This window comes from Oncorhynchus keta, unplaced genomic scaffold (genome assembly GCF_023373465.1).
Source record: "Oncorhynchus keta strain PuntledgeMale-10-30-2019 unplaced genomic scaffold, Oket_V2 Un_contig_4330_pilon_pilon, whole genome shotgun sequence".
Classification (NCBI taxonomy): domain Eukaryota; kingdom Metazoa; phylum Chordata; class Actinopteri; order Salmoniformes; family Salmonidae; genus Oncorhynchus; species Oncorhynchus keta.
Window position 1 is genome coordinate 7317 of NW_026287714.1, and position 22004 is coordinate 29320.

At 38.9% G+C, this 22004-nt stretch overlaps 1 pseudogene; it reads left to right on the top strand.

Moving 5' to 3' along the window:
- The first annotated feature begins 601 nt into the window (after positions 1–601).
- LOC118383668 (gamma-aminobutyric acid receptor subunit beta-3-like) lies at positions 602–21830 on the top strand (annotated as a pseudogene).
- Positions 21831–22004: the final 174 nt, after the last annotated feature.

Sequence of the window (22004 nt, forward strand, 5' to 3'; positions counted from 1 at the left end):
AGTGATTCTCTCTCAGTGATTCTCTCCAGTGATTCTCTCTCAGTGATTCTCTCTCAGTGATTCTCTCAGTGATTCTCTCCAGTGATTCTCTCTCAGTGATTCTCTCTCAGTGATTCTCTCTCAGTGATTCTCCCCAGTGATTCTCTCTCAGTGATTCTCTCCAGTGATTCTCTCCAGTGATTCTCTCTCAGTGATTCTCTCCAGTGATTCTCTCTCAGTGATTCTCTCCAGTGATTCTCTCCAGTGATTCTCTCTCAGTGATTCTCTCCAGTGATTCTCTCCAGTGATTCTCTCCAGTGATTCTCTCCAGTGATTCTCTCTCAGTGATTCTCTCCAGTGATTCTCTCTCAGTGATTCTCTCTCCAGAACAAAGGAACAGCATGTAGTTGTATAATCCTTGCAATAAAACCAGCCAATGGCCAAATAACTAGTATCCTATTTCAGAAGACATATTCCTCCCATGTCTCTGAACCATGGATCAATAATTCCCTATTACAGAAAAAACAATTTCCATTGATCGTTACTACTCTTTTGACTTATCGTCCTTTTGACCTCTACTCCTCTGTCTCTGCGTTGTGTGTTTATCTTCGACATATTGCAGATGGCTACACCACTGATGACATTGAGTTCTACTGGCGAGGGGGAGATGGAGCAGTGTCTGGGGTGGAGAGAATAGAGCTGCCTCAGTTCTCCATCGTGGACTACAAGCTGGTCTCCAAGAACGTGGTCTTCTCTACAGGTACACAGTGGTGGCCGTTTTGATACCTATGTAGCGTATGTGGGAACTCTTTAAAGACTGTTGGAAAAGCATTCCTCATGATTACTGGTTGAGAGAATGCCAAGAGTGTGATAACCTGTCAAAAGGCAAAGGGTGGCTACTTTGAAGAATCTCAAATCTAAAATATATTTTGATTTGGTTACACCATTTTGGTTACTAAATGATTCCACGTGTGTTATTTCATAGTTTTGATGTCTTCACTATTATTCTACAATGTAGAAACTAGTCCAAATAAAGCAAACCCCTGGAATGAGTAGGTGCTGTATATCTATGGCTACACAGTGGCTTTTCAGGGGGTGATCTACAGATATTCTGTATATTACCTTTCTCTGCTTTTACACTTCTGATCCCTCCACTTCAGGTCATTATTTGTAAAAGACAATGTATTCTTAATGGTTTACCTGGTTTAATAAAGCAAAATAAAATACATACAGTTCTGTCTGTTTTCCTCCATGCAGGTTCCTACCCACGCCTGTCTCTGAGCTTCAAGCTGAAGAGGAACATCGGCTACTTTATCCTCCAGACCTACATGCCCTCTATCCTGATCACCATCCTGTCTTGGGTCTCCTTCTGGATCAACTATGATGCCTCCGCTGCCAGAGTGGCCCTGGGTAAGACTGCCCATCAAATTCGATCAATAAAGTTATCGAGATTTCATCAGTCAATCAACCAATCAATCCGTAAATCAAATTAAACTTAGACATTAAATGACGATGTTTACAAACGTTGTTGTCATAGTGTTTGCATCGTTCTAAAATGTCGTGTAGAACATGCGTTGTTGCCATAGTGTAGAACATACGTTGTTGTCATAGTGTTAGAACATACGTTGTTGTCATAGTGTAGAACATACGTTGTTGTCATAATATAGAACATACGTTGTTGTCATAGTGTTAGAACATGCATTGTTGTCATCGTGTTAGAACATGCGTTGTTGTCATAGTGTTAGAACATGCGTTGTTGTCATCGTGTTAGAACATGCGTTGTTGTCATAGTGTTAGAACATACGTTGTTGTCATAGTGTAGAACATACATTGTTGTCATAGTGTTAGAACATACGTTGTTGTCATAGTGTTAGAACATGCGTTGTTGTCATAGTGTTAGAACATGCGTTGTTGTCATAGTGTTAGAACATGCATTGTTGTCATAGTGTTAGAACATGCGTTGTTGTCATAGTGTTAGAACATGCGTTGTTGTCATAGTGTTAGAACATGCGTTGTTGTCATAGTGTTTGAACATGCATTGTTGTCATCGTGTTAGAACATGCGTTGTTGTCATAGTGTTAGAACATGCGTTGTTGTCATCGTGTTAGAACATGCGTTGTTGTCATAGTGTTAGAACATGCGTTGTTGTCATAGTGTTAGAACATGCGTTGTTGTCATAGTGTTAGAACATGCGTTGTTGTCATAGTGTTAGAACATCGTTGTTGTCATAGTGTTTGAACATGCATTGTTGTCATCGTGTTAGAACATGCGTTGTTGTCATAGTGTTAGAACATGCGTTGTTGTCATCGTGTTAGAACATGCGTTGTTGTCATAGTGTTAGAACATGCGTTGTTGTCATAGTGTTAGAACATGCGTTGTTGTCATCGTGTTAGAACATGCGTTGTTGTCATAGTGTTAGAACATGCGTTGTTGTCATAGTGTTAGAACATACGTTGTTGTCATAGTGTTAGAACATGCGTTGTTGTCATAGTGTTAGAACATGCGTTGTTGTCATAGTGTTAGAACATACGTTGTTGTCATAGTGTTAGAACATGCGTTGTTGTCATAGTGTTAGAACATGCGTTGTTGTCATAGTGTTAGAACATGCGTTGTTGTCATAGTGTTAGAACATGCGTTGTTGTCATAGTGTTAGAACATGCGTTGTTGTCATAGTGTTAGAACATGCGTTGTTGTCATAGTGTTAGAACATGCGTTGTTGTCATAGTGTTAGAACATGCGTTGTTGTCATAGTGTTTGAACATGCATTGTTGTCATCGTGTTAGAACATGCGTTGTTGTCATAGTGTTAGAACATGCGTTGTTGTCATCGTGTTAGAACATGCGTTGTTGTCATAGTGTTAGAACATGCGTTGTTGTCATAGTGTTAGAACATGTGTTGTTGCCATAGTGTTAGAACATGCGTTGTTGTTATAGTGTAGAACATACGTTGTTGTCATAGTGTTAGAACATGCGTTGTTGTCATAGTGTTAGAACATGCGTTGTTGTCATAGTGTTAGAACATGCGTTGTTGTCATAGTGTTAGAACATGCGTTGTTGTCATCGTGTTAGAACATGCGTTGTTGTCATAGTGTTAGAACATTCGTTGTTGTCATAGTGTTAGAACATGCGTTGTTGTCATAGTGTTAGAACATGCGTTGTTGTCATCGTGTTAGAACATGCGTTGTTGTCATAGTGTTAGAACATGCGTTGTTGTCATAGTGTTAGAACATGCTTTGTTGTCATCGTGTTAGAACATGCGTTGTTGTCATAGTGTTAGAACATGCGTTGTTGTCATAGTGTTAGAACATGCGTTGTTGTCATAGTGTTTGAACATGCGTTGTTGTCATAGTGTTAGAACATGCGTTGTTGTCATAGTGTTAGAACATGCGTTGTTGTCATAGTGTTAGAACATACGTTGTTGTCATAGTGTTAGAACATGCGTTGTTGTCATAGTGTTAGAACATGCGTTGTTGTCATAGTGTTAGAACATACGTTGTTGTCATAGTGTTAGAACATGCGTTGTTGTCATAGTGTTAGAACATGCGTTGTTGTCATAGTGTTAGAACATACGTTGTTGTCATAGTGTTAGAACATGCGTTGTTGTCATAGTGTTAGAACATGCGTTGTTGTCATAGTGTTAGAACATGCGTTGTTGTCATAGTGTTAGAACATACGTTGTTGTCATAGTGTTAGAACATGCGTTGTTGTCATAGTGTTAGAACATGCGTTGTTGTCATCGTGTTAGAACATGCGTTGTTGTCATCGTGTTAGAACATGCGTTGTTGTCATCGTGTTAGAACATGCGTTGTTGTCATAGTGTTAGAACATGTGTTGTTGCCATAGTGTTAGAACATGTGTTGTTGCCATAGTGTTAGAACATGCGTTGTTGTTATAGTGTAGAACATACGTTGTTGTCATAGTGTTAGAACATGCGTTGTTGTCATAGTGTTAGAACATGTGTTGTTGCCATAGTGTTAGAACATGCGTTGTTGTTATAGTGTTAGAACATACGTTGTTGTCATAGTATTAGAACATGCGTTGTTGTCATAGTGTTAGAACATGCGTTGTTGTCATAGTGTTAGAACATGCGTTGTTGTCATAGTGTTAGAACATGCGTTGTTGTCATCGTGTTAGAACATGCGTTGTTGTCATAGTGTTAGAACATTCGTTGTTGTCATAGTGTTAGAACATGCGTTGTTGTCATAGTGTTAGAACATGCGTTGTTGTCATCGTGTTAGAACATACGTTGTTGTCATAGTGTTAGAACATGCGTTGTTGTCATAGTGTTAGAACATGCGTTGTTGTCATAGTGTTAGAACATGCGTTGTTGTCATAGTGTTAGAACATGCGTTGTTGTCATCGTGTTAGAACATGCGTTGTTGTCATAGTGTTAGAACATGCGTTGTTGTCATAGTGGTAGAACATGCGTTGTTGTCATAGTGTTAGAACATGCGTTGTTGTCATCGTGTTAGAACATACGTTGTTGTCATAGTGTTAGAACATGCGTTGTTGTCATAGTGTTAGAACATGCGTTGTTGTCATAGTGTTTGAACATGCGTTGTTGTCATAGTGTTAGAACATGCGTTGTTGTCATAGTGTTAGAACATGCGTTGTTGTCATAGTGTTAGAACATGCGTTGTTGTCATCGTGTTAGAACATGCGTTGTTGTCATAGTGTTAGAACATGCGTTGTTGTCATAGTGTTAGAACATGCGTTGTTGTCATAGTGTTAGAACATGCGTTGTTGTCATCGTGTTAGAACATACGTTGTTGTCATAGTGTTAGAACATGCGTTGTTGTCATAGTGTTAGAACATGCGTTGTTGTCATAGTGTTTGAACATGCGTTGTTGTCATAGTGTTAGAACATGCGTTGTTGTCATAGTGTTAGAACATGCGTTGTTGTCATAGTGTTAAAACATGCGTTGTTGTCATAGTGTTAGAACATACGTTGTTGTCATAGTGTTAGAACATGCGTTGTTGTCATAGTGTTAGAACATGCGTTGTTGTCATAGTGTTAGAACATGCGTTGTTGTCATAGTGTTAGAACATGCGTTGTTGTCATAGTGTTTGAACATGCGTTGTTGTCATAGTGTTAGAACATGCGTTGTTGTCATAGTGTTAGAACATGCGTTGTTGTCATAGTGTTAAAACACGCGTTGTTGTCATAGTGTAGAACATACGTTGTTGTCATAGTGTAGAACCTACGTTGTTGTCATAGTGTTAGAACATGCATTGTTGTCATAGTGTTAGAACATGCGTTGTTGTCATCGTGTTAGAACATGCGTTGTTGTCATCGTGTTAGAACATGCGTTGTTGTCATAGTGTAGAACATACGTTGTTGTCATAGTGTTAGAACATGCGTTGTTGTCATAGTGTTTGAACATGCGTTGTTGTCATAGTGTTAGAACATGCGTTGTTGTCATAGTGTTAGAACATGCGTTGTTGTCATAGTGTTAGAACATGCGTTGTTGTCATAGTGTTAAAACATGCGTTGTTGTCATAGTGTAGAACATACGTTGTTGTCATAGTGTAGAACATACGTTGTTGTCATAGTGTTAGAACATGCGTTGTTGTCATAGTGTTAGAACATGCGTTGTTGTCATAGTGTTAGAACATGCGTTGTTGTCATAGTGTTAGAACATGCGTTGTTGTCATAGTGTTAGAACATGCGTTGTTGTCATAGTGTTAGAACATGCGTTGTTGTCATAGTGTTAGAACATGCGTTGTTGTCATAGTGTTAGAACATGCGTTGTTGTCATAGTGTTAGAACATACGTTGTTGTCATAGTGTTAGAACATGCGTTGTTGTCATAGTGTTAGAACATGCGTTGTTGTCATAGTGTTAGAACATGCGTTGTTGTCATAGTGTTAGAACATGCGTTGTTGTCATAGTGTTAGAACATGCGTTGTTGTCATAGTGTTAGAACATGCGTTGTTGTCATAGTGTTAGAACATGCGTTGTTGTCATAGTGTTAGAACATGCGTTGTTGTCATAGTGTTTGAACATGCATTGTTGTCATCGTGTTAGAACATGCGTTGTTGTCATAGTGTTAGAACATGCGTTGTTGTCATCGTGTTAGAACATGCGTTGTTGTCATAGTGTTAGAACATGCGTTGTTGTCATAGTGTTAGAACATGTGTTGTTGCCATAGTGTTAGAACATGCGTTGTTGTTATAGTGTAGAACATACGTTGTTGTCATAGTGTTAGAACATGCGTTGTTGTCATAGTGTTAGAACATGCGTTGTTGTCATAGTGTTAGAACATGCGTTGTTGTCATAGTGTTAGAACATGCGTTGTTGTCATCGTGTTAGAACATGCGTTGTTGTCATAGTGTTAGAACATTCGTTGTTGTCATAGTGTTAGAACATGCGTTGTTGTCATAGTGTTAGAACATGCGTTGTTGTCATCGTGTTAGAACATGCGTTGTTGTCATAGTGTTAGAACATGCGTTGTTGTCATAGTGTTAGAACATGCGTTGTTGTCATCGTGTTAGAACATGCGTTGTTGTCATAGTGTTAGAACATGCGTTGTTGTCATAGTGTTAGAACATGCGTTGTTGTCATAGTGTTTGAACATGCGTTGTTGTCATAGTGTTAGAACATGCGTTGTTGTCATAGTGTTAGAACATGCGTTGTTGTCATAGTGTTAGAACATACGTTGTTGTCATAGTGTTAGAACATGCGTTGTTGTCATAGTGTTAGAACATGCGTTGTTGTCATAGTGTTAGAACATGCGTTGTTGTCATAGTGTTAGAACATGCGTTGTTGTCATAGTGTTAGAACATGCGTTGTTGTCATAGTGTTAGAACATACGTTGTTGTCATAGTGTTGAACATGCGTTGTTGTCATAGTGTTAGAACATGCGTTGTTGTCATAGTGTTAGAACATGCGTTGTTGTCATAGTGTTAGAACATACGTTGTTGTCATAGTGTTAGAACATGCGTTGTTGTCATAGTGTTAGAACATGCGTTGTTGTCATCGTGTTAGAACATGCGTTGTTGTCATCGTGTTAGAACATGCGTTGTTGTCATCGTGTTAGAACATGCGTTGTTGTCATAGTGTTAGAACATGTGTTGTTGCCATAGTGTTAGAACATGTGTTGTTGCCATAGTGTTAGAACATGCGTTGTTGTTATAGTGTAGAACATACGTTGTTGTCATAGTGTTAGAACATGCGTTGTTGTCATAGTGTTAGAACATGTGTTGTTGCCATAGTGTTAGAACATGCGTTGTTGTTATAGTGTAGAACATACGTTGTTGTCATAGTATTAGAACATGCGTTGTTGTCATAGTGTTAGAACATGCGTTGTTGTCATAGTGTTAGAACATGCGTTGTTGTCATAGTGTTAGAACATGCGTTGTTGTCATCGTGTTAGAACATGCGTTGTTGTCATAGTGTTAGAACATTCGTTGTTGTCATAGTGTTAGAACATGCGTTGTTGTCATAGTGTTAGAACATGCGTTGTTGTCATCGTGTTAGAACATACGTTGTTGTCATAGTGTTAGAACATGCGTTGTTGTCATAGTGTTAGAACATGCGTTGTTGTCATAGTGTTAGAACATGCGTTGTTGTCATAGTGTTAGAACATGCGTTGTTGTCATCGTGTTAGAACATGCGTTGTTGTCATAGTGTTAGAACATGCGTTGTTGTCATAGTGGTAGAACATGCGTTGTTGTCATAGTGTTAGAACATGCGTTGTTGTCATCGTGTTAGAACATACGTTGTTGTCATAGTGTTAGAACATGCGTTGTTGTCATAGTGTTAGAACATGCGTTGTTGTCATAGTGTTTGAACATGCGTTGTTGTCATAGTGTTAGAACATGCGTTGTTGTCATAGTGTTAGAACATGCGTTGTTGTCATAGTGTTAGAACATGCGTTGTTGTCATCGTGTTAGAACATGCGTTGTTGTCATAGTGTTAGAACATGCGTTGTTGTCATAGTGTTAGAACATGCGTTGTTGTCATAGTGTTAGAACATGCGTTGTTGTCATCGTGTTAGAACATACGTTGTTGTCATAGTGTTAGAACATGCGTTGTTGTCATAGTGTTAGAACATGCGTTGTTGTCATAGTGTTTGAACATGCGTTGTTGTCATAGTGTTAGGAACATGCGTTGTTGTCATAGTGTTAGAACATGCGTTGTTGTCATAGTGTTAAAACATGCGTTGTTGTCATAGTGTTAGAACATACGTTGTTGTCATAGTGTTAGAACATGCGTTGTTGTCATAGTGTTAGAACATGCGTTGTTGTCATAGTGTTAGAACATGCGTTGTTGTCATAGTGTTAGAACATGCGTTGTTGTCATAGTGTTTGAACATGCGTTGTTGTCATAGTGTTAGAACATGCGTTGTTGTCATAGTGTTAGAACATGCGTTGTTGTCATAGTGTTAAAACACGCGTTGTTGTCATAGTGTAGAACATACGTTGTTGTCATAGTGTAGAACCTACGTTGTTGTCATAGTGTTAGAACATGCATTGTTGTCATAGTGTTAGAACATGCGTTGTTGTCATCGTGTTAGAACATGCGTTGTTGTCATCGTGTTAGAACATGCGTTGTTGTCATAGTGTAGAACATACGTTGTTGTCATAGTGTTAGAACATGCGTTGTTGTCATAGTGTTTGAACATGCGTTGTTGTCATAGTGTTAGAACATGCGTTGTTGTCATAGTGTTAGAACATGCGTTGTTGTCATAGTGTTAGAACATGCGTTGTTGTCATAGTGTTAAAACATGCGTTGTTGTCATAGTGTAGAACATACGTTGTTGTCATAGTGTAGAACATACGTTGTTGTCATAGTGTTAGAACATGCATTGTTGTCATAGTGTTAGAACATGCGTTGTTGTCATAGTGTTAGAACATGCGTTGTTGTCATAGTGTTAGAACATGCGTTGTTGTCATAGTGTTAGAACATGCGTTGTTGTCATCGTGTTAGAACATGCGTTGTTGTCATAGTGTTAGAACATGCATTGTTGTCATCGTGTTAGAACATACGTTGTTGTCATAGTGTTAGAACATGCGTTGTTGTCATAGTGTTAGAACATGCGTTGTTGTCATAGTGTTTGAACATGCGTTGTTGTCATAGTGTTAGAACATGCGTTGTTGTCATAGTGTTAGAACATGCGTTGTTGTCATAGTGTTAAAACATGCGTTGTTGTCATAGTGTTAGAACATACGTTGTTGTCATAGTGTTAGAACATGCGTTGTTGTCATAGTGTTAGAACATGCGTTGTTGTCATAGTGTTAGAACATGCGTTGTTGTCATAGTGTTTGAACATGCATTGTTGTCATCGTGTTAGAACATGCGTTGTTGTCATAGTGTTAGAACATGCGTTGTTGTCATCGTGTTAGAACATGCGTTGTTGTCATAGTGTTAGAACATGCGTTGTTGTCATAGTGTTAGAACATGCGTTGTTGTCATAGTGTTAGAACATGCGTTGTTGTCATAGTGTTAGAACATGCGTTGTTGTCATAGTGTTAGAACATGCGTTGTTGTCATAGTGTTTGAACATGCATTGTTGTCATCGTGTTAGAACATGCGTTGTTGTCATAGTGTTAGAACATGCGTTGTTGTCATCGTGTTAGAACATGCGTTGTTGTCATAGTGTTAGAACATGCGTTGTTGTCATAGTGTTAGAACATGCGTTGTTGTCATCGTGTTAGAACATGCGTTGTTGTCATAGTGTAGAACATACGTTGTTGTCATAGTGTTAGAACATGCGTTGTTGTCATAGTGTTAGAACATGCGTTGTTGTCATCGTGTTAGAACATGCGTTGTTGTCATCGTGTTAGAACATGCGTTGTTGTCATCGTGTTAGAACATGCGTTGTTGTCATAGTGTTAGAACATGTGTTGTTGCCATAGTGTTAGAACATGTGTTGTTGCCATAGTGTTAGAACATGCGTTGTTGTTATAGTGTAGAACATACGTTGTTGTCATAGTGTTAGAACATGCGTTGTTGTCATAGTGTTAGAACATGTGTTGTTGCCATAGTGTTAGAACATGCGTTGTTGTTATAGTGTAGAAAACGTTGTCATAGTGTTACGTTGTTGTCATAGTGTTAGAACATGCGTTGTTGTCATAGTGTTAGAACATGCGTTGTTGTCATAGTGTTAGAACATGCGTTGTTGTCATAGTGTTAGAACATGCGTTGTTGTCATCGTGTTAGAACATGCGTTGTTGTCATAGTGTTAGAACATTCGTTGTTGTCATAGTGTTAGAACATGCGTTGTTGTCATAGTGTTAGAACATGCGTTGTTGTCATCGTGTTAGAACATGCGTTGTTGTCATAGTGTTAGAACATGCGTTGTTGTCATAGTGTTAGAACATGCGTTGTTGTCATAGTGTTAGAACATGCGTTGTTGTCATAGTGTTAGAACATGCGTTGTTGTCATAGTGTTAGAACATGCGTTGTTGTCATAGTGTTTGAACATGCGTTGTTGTCATAGTGTTAGAACATGCGTTGTTGTCATAGTGTTAGAACATGCGTTGTTGTCATAGTGTTAGAACATACGTTGTTGTCATAGTGTTAGAACATGCGTTGTTGTCATAGTGTTAGAACATGCGTTGTTGTCATAGTGTTAGAACATACGTTGTTGTCATAGTGTTAGAACATGCGTTGTTGTCATAGTGTTAGAACATGCGTTGTTGTCATAGTGTTAGAACATACGTTGTTGTCATAGTGTTAGAACATGCGTTGTTGTCATAGTGTTAGAACATGCGTTGTTGTCATAGTGTTAGAACATGCGTTGTTGTCATAGTGTTAGAACATGCGTTGTTGTCATAGTGTTAGAACATGCGTTGTTGTCATAGTGTTAGAACATGCGTTGTTGTCATCATAGTGTTAGAACATGCGTTGTTGTCAGTGTTCGTGTTAGAACATGCGTTGTTGTCATGCGTGTTAGAACATGCGTTGTTGTCATAGTGTTAGAACATGTGTTGTTGCCATAGTGTTAGAACATGCGTTGTTGTCATAGTGTTAGAACATGCGTTGTTGTCATAGTGTTAGAACATGCGTTGTTGTCATAGTGTTAGAACATGCGTTGTTGTCATAGTGTTAGAACATGCGTTGTTGTCATAGTGTTAGAACATGCGTTGTTGTCATAGTGTTAGAACATACGTTGTTGTCATAGTGTTAGAACATGCGTTGTTGTCATAGTGTTAGAACATGCGTTGTTGTCATAGTGTTTGTTGTTGTCATAGTGTTAGAACATGCGTTGTTGTGTGTTAGAACATGCGTTGTTGTCATAGTGTTAGAACATGCGTTGTTGTCATCGTGTTAGAACATGCGTTGTTGTCATAGTGTTAGAACATGCGTTGTTGTCATAGTGTTAGAACATGCGTTGTTGTCATAGTGTTAGAACATGCGTTGTTGTCATAGTGTTAGAACATGCGTTGTTGTCATAGTGTTTGAACATGCGTTGTTGTCATAGTGTTAGAACATGCGTTGTTGTCATAGTGTTAGAACATGCGTTGTTGTCATAGTGTTAGAACATGCGTTGTTGTCATCGTGTTAGAACATGCGTTGTTGTCATAGTGTTAGAACATGCGTTGTTGTCATAGTGTTAGAACATGCGTTGTTGTCATAGTGTTAGAACATGCGTTGTTGTCATCGTGTTAGAACATACGTTGTTGTCATAGTGTTAGAACATGCGTTGTTGTCATAGTGTTAGAACATGCGTTGTTGTCATAGTGTTTGAACATGCGTTGTTGTCATAGTGTTAGAACATGCGTTGTTGTCATAGTGTTAGAACATGCGTTGTTGTCATAGTGTTAGAACATGCGTTGTTGTCATAGTGTTAGAACATGCGTTGTTGTCATAGTGTTAGAACATGCGTTGTTGTCATAGTGTTAGAACATGCGTTGTTGTCATAGTGTTAGAACATGCGTTGTTGTCATAGTGTTCATGCGTTGTTGTCATAGTGTTTGAACATGCGTTGTTGTCATAGTGTTAGAACATGCGTTGTTGTCATAGTGTTAGAACATGCGTTGTTGTCAGTGTTAGTGTTTGAACGTTATTTGTCATAGCGTTGTTGTCATAGTGTTAGAACATGCATTGTTGTCATAGTGTTAGAACATGCGTTGTTGTCATAGTGTTAGAACATGCGTTGTTGTCATAGTGTTAGTGTAGAACATACGTTGTTGTCATAGTGTTAGAACATGCGTTGTTGTCATAGTGTTAGAACATGCGTTGTTGTCATAGTGTTAGAACATGCGTTGTTGTCATAGTGTTAGAACATGCGTTGTTGTCATAGTGTTAGTGTTTGAACATGCGTTGTTGTCATAGTGTTAGAACGTTGTTGTCAGTGTTAGAACATGTTGTTGTCATAGTGTTAGAACATGCGTTGTTGTCATAGTGTTAAAACATAGTGTTAGAACATGCGTTGTTGTCATAGTGTTAGACATGCGTTGTTGTCAGTGTTAAAACACGTTGTTGTCATAGTGTTAGAACACGTTGTTTGTCATAGTGTTTGAACACGTTGTTGTCATAGTGTTAGAACATGCGTTGTTGTCATAGTGTTAGAACATGCGTTGTAGTGTCATCGTGTTAGAACATGCGTAGTGTTAGAACATCATTGTTGTCATAGTGTTAGAACATGCGTTGTCATCGTGTCATCAGTGTTAGAACATGCGTTGTTGTCATAGTGTAGAACATACGTTGTTGTCATAGTGTTAGAACATGCGTTGTTGTCATAGTGTTTGAACATGCGTTGTTGTCATAGTGTTAGAACATGCGTTGTTGTCATAGTGTTAGAACATGCGTTGTTGTCATAGTGTTAGAACATGCGTTGTTGTCATAGTGTTAAAACATGCGTTGTTGTCATAGTGTAGAACATACGTTGTTGTCATAGTGTAGAACATACGTTGTTGTCATAGTGTTAGAACATGCATTGTTGTCATAGTGTTAGAACATGCGTTGTTGTCATAGTGTTAGAACATGCGTTGTTGTCATAGTGTTAGAACATGCGTTGTTGTCATAGTGTTAGAACATGCGTTGTTGTCATAGTATTTCATAGTGTTTGAACATGTTAGAACATGCGTTGTTGTCATAGTGTGTTATGCGTTGTTGTCATAGTGTTTGAACATGCGTTGTTGTCATAGTGTTAGAACATGCGTTGTTGTCATAGTGTTAGAACATGCGTTGTTGTCATAGTGTTAGAACATGCGTTGTTGTCATCGTTGTTGTGTAGAACATGCGTTGTTGTCAGTAGTGTTAGAACATGCATTATTTGTCATAGTGTTTGAACATGCGTTGTTGTCATAGTGTTAGAACATGCATTGTTGTCATAGTGTTAGAACATGCGTTGTTGTCATAGTGTTAGAACATGCGTTGTTGTCATAGTGTTAGAACATGCGTTGTTGTCATAGTGTTAGAACATGCGTTGTTGTCATAGTGTTAGAACATGCGTTGTTGTCATAGTGTTAGAACATGCGTTGTTGTCATAGTGTTAGAACATGCGTTGTTGTCATAGTGTTAGAACATGCGTTGTTGTCATAGTGTTAGAACATGCGTTGTTGTCATAGTGTTAGAACATGCGTTGTTGTCATAGTGTTTGCATCATTCTAAAATGTTGTGTAGAACATGCGTTGTTGTCATAGTGTTAGAACATGCGTTGTTGTCATAGTGTTAGAACATGCGTTGTTGTCATAGTGTTAGAACATGCATTGTTGTCATAGTGTTAGAACATGCGTTGTTGTCATAGTGTTAGAACATACGTTGTTGTCATAGTGTTAGAACATGCGTTGTTGTCATAGTGTTAGTTGTTGTCAGTGTTAGAACATTGTTGTCATAGTGTTAGAACATGCGTTGTTGTCATAGTGTTAGAACATGCGTTGTTGTCATAGTGTTAGAACATGCGTTGTTGTCATAGTGTTAGAACATGCGTTGTTGTCATAGTGTTAGAACATGCGTTGTTGTCATAGTGTTAGAACATACGTTGTTGTCATAGTGTTAGAACATGCGTTGTTGTCATAGTGTTTGAACATGCGTTGTTGTCATAGTGTTAGAACATGCGTTGTTGTCATAGTGTTAGAACATGCGTTGTTGTCATAGTGTTAGAACATGCGTTGTTGTCATAGTGTTAGAACATGTCATAGTGTTGAACATGCATTGTTGTCATAGTGTTAGAACTTGCGTTGTTGTCATCGTTTTAGAACATTGTTGTCATAGTGTTAGAACATGCGTTGTTGTCATAGTGTAGAACATGCGTTGTTGTCATAGTGTTAGAACATGCGTTGTTGTCATAGTGTTAGAACATACGTTGTTGTCATAGTGTTAGAACATGCGTTGTTGTCATAGTGTTAGAACATGCGTTGTTGTCATAGTGTTAGAACATGCGTTGTTGTCATAGTGTTAGAACATGCGTTGTTGTCATAGTGTTTGAACATGCGTTGTTGTCATAGTGTTAGAACATGCGTTGTTGTCATAGTGTTAGAACATGCGTTGTTGTCATAGTGTTAGAACATGCGTTGTTGTCATAGTGTTAGAACATGCGTTGTTGTCATAGTGTTAGAACATGCGTTGTTGTCATAGTGTTAGAACATGCGTTGTTGTCATAGTGTAGAACATAGTCATAGTTTGAACATGCGTTGTTGTCATAGTGTCATGCGTTGTTGTCATAGTGTTAGAACATGCGTTGTTTGTCACATAGTGCTTGAACACGTTGTTGTCATAGTGTTAGAACATGCGTTGTTGTCATAGTGTTAGAACATGCGTTGTTGTCATAGTGTTTGAAACAGTGTTAGAACATGCGTTGTTGTCATAGTTTTAGAACATGCGTTGTTGTCATAGTGTTTGTTGTCATGAACATGCGTTGTTGTCATTGTCATAGTGTTAGAACATGCGTTGTTGTCATTGTCATGCGTTGTTGTCAGTGTTAGAACATGCGTTGTTGTCATAGTGTTAGAACATGCGTTGTTGTCATAGTGTTTGAACATGCGTTGTTGTCATAGTGTTAGAACATGCGTTGTTGTCATAGTGTTAGAACATGCGTTGTTGTCATAGTGTAGAACATACGTTGTTGTCATAGTGTAGAACATACGTTGTTGTCATAGTGTTAGAACATGCGTTGTTGTCATAGTGTTAGAACATGCGTTGTTGTCATAGTGTTAGAACATGCGTTGTTGTCATAGTGTTAGAACATGCGTTGTTGTCATAGTGTTAAAACATGCGTTGTTGTCATAGTGTTAGAACATACGTTGTTGTCATAGTGTTAGAACATGCGTTGTTGTCATAGTGTTAGAACATGCGTTGTTGTCATAGTGTAGAACATACGTTGTTGTCATAGTGTAGAACATACGTTGTTGTCATAGTGTTAGAACATGCATTGTTGTCATAGTGTTAGAACATGCGTTGTTGTCATCGTGTTAGAACATGCGTTGTTGTCATCGTGTTAGAACATGCGTTGTTGTCATAGTGTAGAACATACGTTGTTGTCATAGTGTTAGAACATGCGTTGTTGTCATAGTGTTTGAACATGCGTTGTTGTCATAGTGTTAGAACATGCGTTGTTGTTGTCATAGTGTTAGTAGAACATGCGTTGTTGTCATAGTGTTAGAACATGCGTTGTTGTCATAGTGTTAGAACATACGTTGTTGTCATAGTGTAGAACATGCGTTGTTGTCATAGTGTTAGAACATGCATTGTTGTCATAGTGTTAGAACATGCGTTGTTGTCATAGTGTTAGAACATGCGTTGTTGTCATAGTGTTAGAACATGCGTTGTTGTCATAGTGTAGAACATGCGTTGTTGTCATAGTGTTAGAACATACGTTGTTGTCATAGTGTTAGAACATGCGTTGTTGTCATAGTGTTAGAACATGCGTTGTTGTCATAGTGTTAGTGTTGTTAGAACATGCGTTGTTGTCATAGTGTTAGAACATGCATTGTTGTCATAGTGTTAGAACATGCGTTGTTGTCATAGTGTTAGAACATGCGTTGTTGTCATAGTGTTTGAACATGCATTGTTGTCATAGTGTTAGAACATGCGTTGTTGTCATAGTGTAGAACATACGTTGTTGTCATAGTGCTTGAACATGCGTTGTTGTCATAGTGTTGAACATGCGTTGTTGTCATAGTGTTAGAACATACGTTGTTGTCATAGTGCTTGAACATGCGTTGTTGTCATAGTGTTAGAACATACGTTGTTGTCATAGTGTTAGAACATGCGTTGTTGTCATAGTGTTAGAACATGCGTTGTTGTCATAGTGTTTGAACATGCGTTGTTGTCATAGTGTTTGAAACATTGTTGTCGTTGTTGTCATAGTGTTAGAACATGCGTTGTTGTCATAGTGTTAGAACATGCGTTGTTGTCATAGTGTAGAACATACGTTGTTGTCATAGTGTTAGAACATGCGTTGTTGTCATAGTGTTAGAACATGCGTTGTTGTCATAGTGTTAGAACATGCGTTGTTGTCATAGTGTTAGAACATGCGTTGTTGTCATAGTGTTAGAACATGCGTTGTTGTCATAGTGTTAGAACATGCGTTGTTGTCATAGTGTTTGAACATGCGTTGTTGTCATAGTGTTAGAACATGCGTTGTTGTCATAGTGTTAGAAACATGCGTTGTTGTCATAGTGTTAGAACATGCGTTGTTGTCATAGTGTTAGATCATGCATTGTTGTCATAGTGTTAGAACATGCGTTGTTGTCATAGTGTTAGAACATGCGTTGTTGTCATAGTGTTAGAACATGCATTGTTGTCATAGTGTTAGAACATGCGTTGTTGTCATAGTGTTAGAACATGCATTGTTGTCATAGTGTTAGAACATGCGTTGTTGTCATAGTGTTAGAACATGCATTGTTGTCATAGTGTTAGAACATGCATTGTTGTCATAGTGTTAGAACATGCGTTGTTGTCATAGTGTTAGAACATGCATTGTTGTCATAGTGTTAGAACATGCATTGTTGTCATAGTGTTAGAACATGCGTTGTTGTCATAGTGTTAGAACATGCGTTGTTGTCATAGTGTTAGAACATGCGTTGTTGTCATAGTGTTAGAACATGCGTTGTTGTCATAGTGTTAGAACATGCATTGTTGTCATAGTGTTAGAACATGCGTTGTTGTCATAGTGTTAGAACATGCATTGTTGTCATAGTGTTAGAACATGCGTTGTTGTCATAGTGTTAGAACATGCGTTGTTGTCATAGTGTTAGAACATGCGTTGTTGTCATAGTGTTAGAACATGCGTTGTTGTCATAGTGTTAGAACATGCGTTGTTGTCATAGTGTTAGAACATGCGTTGTTGTCATAGTGTTAGAACATGCGTTGTTGTCATAGTGTTAGAACATGCGTTGTTGTCATAGTGTTAGAACATGCATTGTTGTCATAGTGTTAGAACATGCGTTGTTGTCATAGTGTTAGAACATGCGTTGTTGTCATAGTGTTTGCATCATTCTAAAATGTTGTGTAGAACATGCGTTGTTGTCATAGTGTTAGAACATGCATTGTTGTCATAGTGTTTGCATCATTCTAAAATGTTGTGTAGAACATGCTTTGTTGTCATAGTGTTAGAACATGCATTGTTGTCATAGTGTAGAACATACGTTGTTGTCATAGTGCTTGAACATGCGTTGTTGTCATAGTGTAGAACATACGTTGTTGTCAAAACAGAAGGGTTATCACAACAGAAGGGTTATCAAAACAGAAGGGTTATCACAACAGAAGGGTTATCACAACAGAAGGGGTTATCACAACAGAAGGGTTATCACAACAGAAGGGGTTATCACAACAGAAGGGTTATCACAACAGAAGGGTTATCACAACAGAAGGGTTATCAAAACAGAAGGGTTATCACAACAGAAGGGTTATAATATATATAATAATATATGCCATTTAGCAGACGCTTTATCCAAAGCGACTTACAGTCATGTGTGCATACATTCGTACGTATGGGTGGTCCCGGGAATCGAACCCACTAACCTGGCGTTACAAGCGCCATGCTCTACCACACTGAGCTACAGAAGGACACAACAGAAGGGTTATCACAACAGAAGGGTTAACACAACAGAAGGGTTATCACAACAGAATGGTTATCACAACAGAAGGGTTATCACAACAGAAGGGTTATCACAACAGAAGGGTTATCAAAACAGAAGGGTTATCACAACAGAAGGGTTATCACAACAGTAAGGGTTATCACAACAGAAGGGTTATCACAACAGAAGGGTTATCACAACAGAAGGGTTATCACAACAGAAGGGTTATCACAACAGAAGGGTTAACACAACAGAAGGGTTATCACAACAGAAGAGGTTATCACAACAGAAGGGTTATCACAACAGAAGGGTTATCAAAACAGAAGGGTTATCACAACAGAAGAGGTTATCACAACAGAATGGTTAACACAACAGAAGGGTTATCACAACAGAAGGGTTATCACAACAGAAGGGTTATCACAACAGAAGGGTTATCAAAACAGAAGGGTTATCACAACAGAAGGGGTTATCACAACAGAAGGGTTATCACAACAGAAGGGTTATCACAACAGAAGGGTTATCACAACAGAAGGGTTATCAAAACAGCAGAAGGGTTATCACAACAGAAGGGTTATCACAACAGAAGGGTTATCACAACAGAAGGGTTATCAAAACAGAAGGGTTATCACAACAGAAGGGTTATCAAAACAGAAGGGTTATCACAACAGAAGGGTTATCAAAACAGAAGGGTTATCACAACAGAAGGGTGATCATAACAGAAGGGTTATCACAACAGAAGGGTTATCAAAACAGAAGGGTTATCACAACAGAAGGGTTATCACAACAGAAGGGTTATCACAACAGAAGGGTTATCAAAACAGAAGGGTTATCAAAACAGAAGGGTTATCACAACAGAAGGGTTATCAAAACAGAAGGGTTATCACAACAGAATGGTTATCACAACAGAAGGGTTATCACAACAGAAGGGTTATCAAAACAGAAGGGTTATCACAACAGAAGGGTTATCAAAACAGAAGGGTTATCACAACAGAAGGGTTATCAAAACAGAAGGGTTATCACAACAGAAGGGTTATCAAAACAGAAGGGTTATCACAACAGAAGGGTTATCAAAACAGAAGGGTTATCACAACAGAAGGGTTATCACAACAGAAGGGTTATCACAACAGAAGGGTTATCAAAACAGAAGGGTTATCACAACAGAAGGGTTATCACAACAGAAGGGTTATCACAACAGAAGGGTCCATGAGTTGCTGCATGGGGCTTCATCCATGTAAACTGAACAGAGGATCTACCCAGTTAGCTAACCATTTTGGTCCCCTGAAATGTTCTTTGAAATCTCCATTTATAATTGTATTTAATATTAAACCTAACATTATGTTCTCCAGTAACATTTGACACACCGGAATATAAATTGTTGATATATAAATAGTAAGCATTACAGGAACAAGAATATCATCTTTGAGGAACATCTACTCAACGTGTGTGAGAGCGTCCCTGCCGTTTGACATAGGCCATAGCCATTCCTACCATTCTGGCACTCTGTGTTATTGTGGGGCGGCAGGGTAGCCTAGTGGTTAGAGCGTTGGACTAGTAACCGGAAGGTTGCATGTTCAACCCCGAGCTAACAAGGTACAAATCTGTCGTTCTGCCCCCGAACAAGGCAGTTCCTAGGCCGTCAATGAAAATAAGATTTTTTCTTAACTGACTTGCCTAGTTCAAATAAAGTTCAAATAAAAAGTGTTGTGTGTGTTCTGAATCTCCAGTATCTGTTGTTAGCAATTTATGTTATTCTTCAATAACACAAACTCCAAAGCAAATCTGGGGAGGAAAATAGGTTTATTCAAAGAGGACACGTCACACAGGGAGGTAGATGGTCATTCTCCCTTTTCCTCAGTGATGCTCTTTCCTGTGATTCTCTCCAGTGATTCTCTCTCAGTGATTCTCTCCAGTGGTTCTCTCCAGTGATTCTCTCTCAGTGATTCTCTCTCAGTGATTCTCTCCAGTGATTCTCTCCAGTGACTCTCTCAGTGATTCTCTCCAGTGATTCTCTCTCAGTGATTCTCTCTCAGTGATTCTCTCTCAGTGATTCTCTCTCAGTGATTCTCTCCAGTGATTCTCTCTCAGTGATTCTCTCTCAGTGATTCTCTCTCAGTGATTCTCCCCAGTGATTCTCTCTCAGTGATTCTCTCCAGTGATTCTCTCCAGTGATTCTCTCCAGTGATTCTCTCCAGTGATTCTCTCCAGTGATTCTCTCCAGTGATTCTCTCCAGTGATTCTCTCTCAGTGATTCTCTCCAGTGATTCTCTCCAGTGATTCTCTCCAGTGATTCTCTCTCAGTGATTCTCTCCAGTGATTCTCTCTCAGTGATTCTCTCCAGTGATTCTCTCCAGTGATTCTCTCCAGTGATTCTCTCTCAGTGATTCTCTCTCAGTGATTCTCTCTCAGTGATTCTCTCTCAGTGATTCTCCCCAGTGATTCTCTCTCAGTGATTCTCTCAGTGATTCTCTCTCAGTGATTCTCTCTCAGTGATTCTCTCCAGTGATTCTCTCTCAGTGATTCTCTCCAGTGATTCTCTCTCAGTGATTCTCTCCAGTGATTCTCTCTCAGTGATTCTCTCTCAGTGATTCTCTCTCAGTGATTCTCTCCAGTGATTCTCTCTCAGTGATTCTCTCCAGTGATTCTCTCTCAGTGATTCTCTCTCAGTGATTCTCTCTCAGTGATTCTCTCTCAGTGATTCTCTCTCAGTGATTCTCTCCAGTGATTCTCTCTCAGTGATTCTCTCCAGTGATTCTCTCTCAGTGATTCTCTCTCAGTGATTCTCTCCAGTGATTCTCTCTCAGTGATTCTCTCTAAGTGATTCTCTCTAAGTGATTCTCTCTAAGTGATTCTCTCTCAGAACAAAGGAACAGCATGTAGTTGTATAATCCTTGCAATAAAACCAGCCAATGGCCAAATAACTAGTATCCTATTTCAGAAGACATATTCCTCCCATGTCTCTGAACCATGGATCAATAATTCCCTATTACAGAAAAACAATTTCCATTGATCGTTACTACTCTATTGACTTATCGTCCTTTTTTGACCTCTAGTCCTCTGTCTCTGCGTTGTGTGTTTATCTTCGACATATTGCAGATGGCTACACCACTGATGACATTGAGTTCTACTGGCGAGGGAGATGGAGCAGTGTCTGGGGTGGAGAGAATAGAGCTGCCTCAGTTCTCCATCGTGGACTACAAGCTGGTCTCCAGAGCGTGGTCTTCTCTACAGGTACACAGTGGTGGCCGTTTTGATACCTATGTAGCGTATGTGGGAACTCTTTAAAGACTGTTGGAAAAGCATTCCTCATGATTACTGGTTGAGAGAATGCCAAGAGTGTGATAACCTGTCAAAAGGCAAAGGGTGGCTACTTTGAAGAGATCTCAAATCTAAAATATATTTTGATTTGGTTACACCATTTTGGTTACTAAATGATTCCACGTGTGTTATTTCATAGTTTTGATGTCTTCACTATTATTCTACAATGTAGAAACTAGTCCAAATAAAGCAAACCCCTGGAATGAGTAGGTGCTGTATATCTATGGCTACACAGTGGCTTTTCAGGGGATGATCTACAGATATTCTGTATATTACCTTTCTCTGCTTTTACACTTCTGATCCCTCCACTTCAGGTCATTATTTGTAAAGACAATGTATTCTTAATGGTTTACCTGGTTTAATAAAGCAAAATAAAATACATACAGTTCTGTCTGTTTTCCTCCATGCAGGTTCCTACCCACGTCTGTCTCTGAGCTTCCAAGCTGAAGAGGAACATCGGCTACTTTATCCTCCAGACCTACATGCCCTCTATCCTGATCACCATCCTGTCTTGGGTCTCCTTCTGGATCCAACTATGATGCCTCCGCTGCCAGAGTGGCCCTGGGTAAGACTGCCCATCAGAATTCGATCAATAAAGTTATCGAGATTTCATCAGTCAATCAACCAATCAATCCGTAAATCAAATTAAGCTTAGACATTAAATGACGATGTTTACAAACGTTGTTGTCATGAGTGTTTGCATCGTTCTAAAATGTAGGTTGTAGAACATGCGTTGTTG